Source organism: Corvus cornix, chromosome 6 (assembly GCF_000738735.6).
Source record: "Corvus cornix cornix isolate S_Up_H32 chromosome 6, ASM73873v5, whole genome shotgun sequence".
NCBI lineage: Eukaryota > Metazoa > Chordata > Aves > Passeriformes > Corvidae > Corvus > Corvus cornix.
In genome coordinates, this window is record NC_046336.1 from 3,408,391 (window position 1) to 3,414,629 (window position 6,239).

Below are 6,239 nucleotides of genomic sequence, written 5' to 3' on the forward strand. Positions count from 1 at the left end.
AACAGAAAGGGTTTGTGTTCCCTGGTTCATTGACAGCATGCTGAAGGATGAAATTCTCTCAGGAGTGACCTTTTATTCCTGGAAGATTGAGGATGGCTTTTAGTGCCTAAGCCCAAACAAAGCACCTCCACCAACATCTGTGCTTGGCGCAGCTCAAACCTGGCTCCTGGTGTCTCCTGTTGCCAAGAAAGCTGTGTTTAGGGATGCTCTTTTGAGGCATTTACTGGGAGAGGCCACTGAATTCACTGCAGGGTTTGTGCTACTGAAAGAGCTTGGAGGATTTTACACTGGAATTTTACACTGTTCACAGAAGTGAACTCTGAGGATGAAATATCTGAGAGACGTGAACAAGCTATATTAATGAAATAATTATTGATTTGAGGTGTCTGTTCTAGGAGAGTTCCTACACATGGGACTCTGCTAGAGTGTGAGGTAAATGGGTTCTCAAGACAAAAAGCTTTTGCCCTTTCAACATCACAGTACTTTCTTGAAATAAGTACTCCTATAACCATTTTAAAATGAATTAAAAGGTAAGAAATACCAGACATTAAAATCATGGTACAACTGAATGAGCACAGGAAATTCAGAGGGCAAGTTAAAGTTTCATTACTCCTTGACTTCCCTTTTGGTGACCAGCTTGTTATCTACAAGAGAGGCATGTTCATCTGATGGTCCTTAAGGAGCAGGAATAGTCACAGAGTCCCAGAATGACTTGGGTTGGAATGGACTTTAAAGACCATCTCATTCCAACTCCCTGCCGTGGGCAGGGACACCTTCCACTACACCAAGTTACTCCAAACCCTCCCCAGCCTGGCCTGCTGTGCTGTCCATAGGCTGTTTTTTAAAGGTTGATTTTTCTTTTTTGAAGGCTTAGAAGATACGGAATTAATATTCTGTTCTTGAAACTCAGTGTAATTTTGTGGTGTAACACGAAGAATTTCTGGGAGCTACAATTTTTTTTTAAGAGCTGTTGGGTTACATCAGCAACACCAACAGAATTATGGCAGCTGCTTTTCCAGACAGGGCCAGCAGTGATGCAGCATGTGATTCCAGGCTCTTTGTCCCATCAGGAGAATATTCCTGTGAATCGTTATTGAGAGCATCAGGCTGAAATAACTGTTTGCATTATGGGCTCACCTTCTTCAATTCAAACCCAGTGTTGCAACACCATTTCTGAAATCTGGGAATAGCCAGCTGCCTTGATTGTATCATAGGATTTAACACCTACAGCTAAAGGATAGTCGGGGTTTTTTTTTACTTTATAGTTTTCCAACCAATTTTAGAAAGGAACTTTGGATATTTGGGTTTTTAAACCTGCAGTTGCTGTTTACAGCAGAGCTTGTTATACCTGGGTGAAGAAGTGCCACCACACAGATCTCAGGTGTGATTCTCTGGAGAGCAAACAACATTTTCTGGTATCATTTGTATTGAAATTATCTCAGTTCTGCACTGGCTGTGAAATCTGTGAGCCCAAAGAGTCAAATGAATGGGCAAATGAGGGGATGAACTGAAATCCCTCGCTTGGAATGGCTGGGTTTGTACCCAGGAGTGCAGGGTGAAGCCCAGTGTGCAGGGCACAGCAAACAAATACCTGTGAAGCTACAAAGCTGAGCTGACACAGCCTCTTTGGAGTTATTTTTATGTAAGGATGAGTTCTTGAATAGCTTTTCTGGTACATTAGGCACAGCATGCTTCTCTTCATCACTGACGGTGGCTTCCATGTATTTCCACATTCCAGGAATGCACTGGCAGCACTGTAGCCATTGTGAGGAAAATCTGCCTGTACATATACTCTGCTGTGTCTGTTCTGCTGTGAGCCAGGGTGCCTGGTATAAAACTGCCAAATTTTATGTTGTTTCATACCAGACAAAATCTCTAAGTGTGGTATTTAGCAACATACAGCAAAATTTTCAGTGTTTTGGCACTGGGATTTGCTTTCCTGATCTTGGCATGCTGAGAGGTGGAGAACATGGCTTGCTGCAACAATAACTGCTTTATTTTATAGGCCCTCCAAGCATTTTAACGTATCGAATCATCTCCTGTAAAATACGTGGAGAGCACAAAGAAAATAATTGGGCCAGGGCTTTGCAAAGCCGTAAGGAGATCTGCCTTTGAATTCCTGTTGCTTGCTGCCTTTTCTGGGATAAGAGGAGGGGGAGGCTGCCCTGCACAGCATTACCTGCTCCGTGGCTGAATGGGTGGTGCACGGCTCCATCCCATGCCTTGGCTGCAACTAGGTTGAGCATGACCTAACCCTTGTGGTAGCAGCTAAATTGAGGAGCAATTAATGGCTACCAAGGGCTTTCAGTGAAAGGGGATGAGGTGTTATAGCCTCCAGACAAAGGAGGGAAAGGAACGCTGGCGTGTTTTGTTTAACACAAATAAGGGAAAAGCCAATCTGCGGCTTAATTTCCATTTGTTAGGTAACAGTATCGCTTGAAATGAGCCCATTTCTGTGTTACTGGAAATTAAACTGAGTGCTGTCAGGCAAAACAGCTGCTGCCAGGTAACATATAAATTCTGAGTAATCACAAGTGCACGAGCCCGTGCTGGAGAACCGGAGCTAATAGAGCCCAGTGAGGGAACAGACACAAACCTCAGCACAGTCACTGCAGCAGCCAGGTATCCATGGGCAGTGTCATGTGTCAGGTAGAGGTGAGGAGAGTATACTTATATTGAGAAATTTCAACTGTTGATAGGGTTGAGAAATGAAATTCTAGCAGAAGGATCTTCTACCCCGATTTTCAGTAGTAGTTAGCCTCTCTGGCTGCTGGCCTACCCCAGAGCTCTTCAGCTCCGTGGGTGCTGCACTGCTGCTTGTCCAATGTAGGGTGATGCTTTGGGGCATGTTTGCAGCTGCATCGGACTTTGCGGATGAAGGACAAATAACTCCAGACTTATCTTAAGCCAGTTCAGACCCAAAGGTGGCTGACAAAGTGATAAACACATTCAGGTGAGAGAAAGGCTCACATTTGTATTTCATGGCCTATTTATTTTATCTGTCAATGTTTCCATTGCTCCCAGTCTGGGGCACCCAGATCAGGTGTCACGCCCTCTGCCAAGGCAGGGAGGGAGGCAGCAAACACAAAGCTGTTGCATGTGTGCAGCAAATGGCCTGTGACATAAAAAAGGGATTTTTAAGTTTGGTGGAAATCCCAGTGTATTCTGAGTGTAGTCAGAACTACACTCCTCATTTCAACTCTCTGCAGAGCAATGCTTCACCTGTTTAGGGCATCTGTGATTCAGGTACTTTCTGACCCAGAGGACATTGATCATATTACAGAGATATCCTCATTCCCTGGGCATGAAATACTTGCTAAAAATATTTCTTCTTGCTGTTATTTAGATTTTGTGAATCTGAGGATCTTCTCTGAAACTGTAGGGTGACTTCTGAAGATGGTCTCCATTTTGTGTTCCTGGAGACCTTTGGTGGAGCCAAGATGTCCCTGTGAGTACGTGCTACGCAGCAGAGCTGGGTGACTGGGACATCATCCAGTGGTTGGGACATCATCCAGTGGCTGGGACACTCTGACTCTGTGGCCCTGGGCAAGTCCTTTACCTGTGTTCCTTGCCTGGCAGGAGAAGTAGAAGGATAAAGCCATAAATAACTGGGACGGCTCAGGTGCTCAGAAGGACAGTGCAGAGTTGTAGGTCATTGTGAAAGGGACATACTTCTGAAATTATTTGTGACCTTGGAGCATATGACTTGAATAACAACAAACTGGAGCAGACAGAGAAGCATTGGAAAGGCTACATGGAAAGAAGGCTGTAACTGCAGCCAAATCCTGTGCACTGGAAGTGAAGGAAATGCTGTCTATCCACAGGGCTTAGCACTGCTACATCAACATGTCTTAATGACTTGGAGCCCAGAATCACTTCAGAAGGACTGTAGGGATCATTAGATTTTTTCCTATCCATGGTTTCCATCGCCATCAGGAAGGCTCCTACTCAATGGGTAGCAAAGGCACAGCCATCTGAGACAAAAACACAAATCTCACAAATGAACAGAGTGAATTTTCTGTCCACGAAGACTAAACTGTCTTGGCCAGTTCTTTAAAGCTTGAAAGTTATTTCTGTTTTTCCCCCCTTCTGACAAAGGGAAAAGGCACTGTCCAGAGCAGGGACCTATGGGCAGCCAGTTATTTAAACAACATTACTGAAAACACTGTCTGTGGAAAACAGGTTTGTGCTTCAGCACCAGGCTTTCACACGTGCTGGGAATTCTCCACAGCCAGCTCATCTGTTGGGAAAGCACAGAGGATGAGAGGCAGAAAATGCTGGGTTTGGAGCGAGCTGCAGAAGCAGACAGAAAACAACTTTCTGCTTGAGTCTTGGAGCCCAAGGCTGCCACGGGAATGGATTCAATTACACTCTGAGCTTTATTGCTGAAATATTCCACTGGGAAACCATAAAAAAACATTTTCAGACTTGATTCCTGAAGTTCTGGAAAAGGAGTTAGCAAGTGTTTTATTGCTACCAGTCTCAACACGTGATAAGAAAAGCAAATACTGAGTGGGATGAAGGAACATGATGCAAAAGCCCCTTCACATCATCAAACCCTTCTCCCTGTTCATCGCCCACTCAGACTGGCCACTCCTGCTTATTGTTATGTGTACTGAGCATGGAGCCACTTTTATTGAGATCAGCCCTCACTGTGTTGGTGGGAGATGTTCCCTCGTTAAATATCTGCCCACTACTTCTGCTTGCTTCCCTCTTACTTCTTCACTGCGTTAAATACTAACTGATACTACTGTCTTTCTCGACAGTAATTTGTTGTCCTGGGCTGTGCAGCAGCAGGGCAGGACACGCTGAGCACTGCTGATTTCACAGCTACAGCTTCCCTTACCATTCATGCCCTTACTTGTCCCTCACTTGTCCCTACACGCCATCCCCAGCACCGTGCCCGGCCATCCAGCCGGGTGGATGAAATTCAGCCCCAGATTCATTCCTGATGACATCTGTGTTGTCTGCTCGCATCTGTTTAAGATTAATGTTTAGGCTCTGTTTTGTAATGAGTCCTAAATCTTCCTTTTAGCTGTCATGTAGTTTCCTTGTTCGCTCGTTACGCTCGCTCTTGGAAGGAGCCCGCGTGCTGTGCGCGGTGCAGCCTGCGTGGATGGAAAATGTCACTGTGAGAGCACAGTGCTGCTAAAGGCCATTCCCACGTGAAGCCACGCAGATGTGCCTCTCAGTATTGCGGAGCACCCACGGCCCCCTCCTAAATGGGCTTCAAGGAAACTGGAGAGGGACTTGGGACAAGGGACTGGAGTCACAGGACAAGCGGGAACAGCTTCAAACTGAGAGGGCAGGGTTAGGTGGGAAATTGGGAAGAAATTGTTCCCTGTGAGGATGGTGAGGCCCTGGCACCGGTTGCCCAGAGAAGCTGTGGCTGCTCCATCTGTGGAAGTGTCCAAGGCGAAGTTGAAGAACCCGGTCTAATAGAAGGTGGCCCTAGCCAAGGCAGAGGACTGGAACTAGATGATCTTTAAAGGTCCCTTCCAACCCAAACCATTCAATGATTCTATAAAAAATGGAGAGAAAAATTTAAGTCTGGGATTTTTTTTCTTTTGCCGTATCCCACCGGTGGGTGTAGGGGCGGATGGTGTCCATCTGTGATGTGCCAAAACTTGGGCGCTAGTTCTTCTTGCGGGTGGACCTTTCAATGAATTGCTGATGGAGTCCAGTTCCCCTGCTCCTCCCCGGGCCGGCCGTGCCACCAGGAGTCACTCTCGGCCTCCGAACGGGCCGCGGAGCCCCACGCGAGCCGCACCCGCAGCATCCCGGGCTGCGGGGCCGTGTGCAGGCGCTGATGCCGCGGAAGCGCTGCCTGCGCCAGCCCGCGGCTCTCCGTCGGGCAGCGCCGCATCGCTGCCCGAAGCCCCTTTTTTTATTATTTTTGGACCTTTTCCCCCTACACACGCTCTTTCTGGCGATGTTTGACCCCGGGGATGCCCGCTCGGGGCGGCAGCCGGGGGTCTCCCCCGCCTCCCTTCGCAGCGAGCGCTCCGGTGCGCGAGTCCCCGGGGCGGGCGCTCCGCAGGTGCGGGCCGGGCTCTGCCCGCGCTGGCTCCGCTCAGGAAGTGACAAGCGCATTTCCTCCTCCTCCTCCTCCTCCTCCTCCTCCTCCTCCTCCTCCTCCTTCTCCTCCTCCTCCTCGCTCCCTCCCTCCCTCCCGCCCCGCCCGCAGCACGGCGGCGGCGGCGGCAGCGGAGCGCGGTCGGAGCGGCGCCCACAGCCGG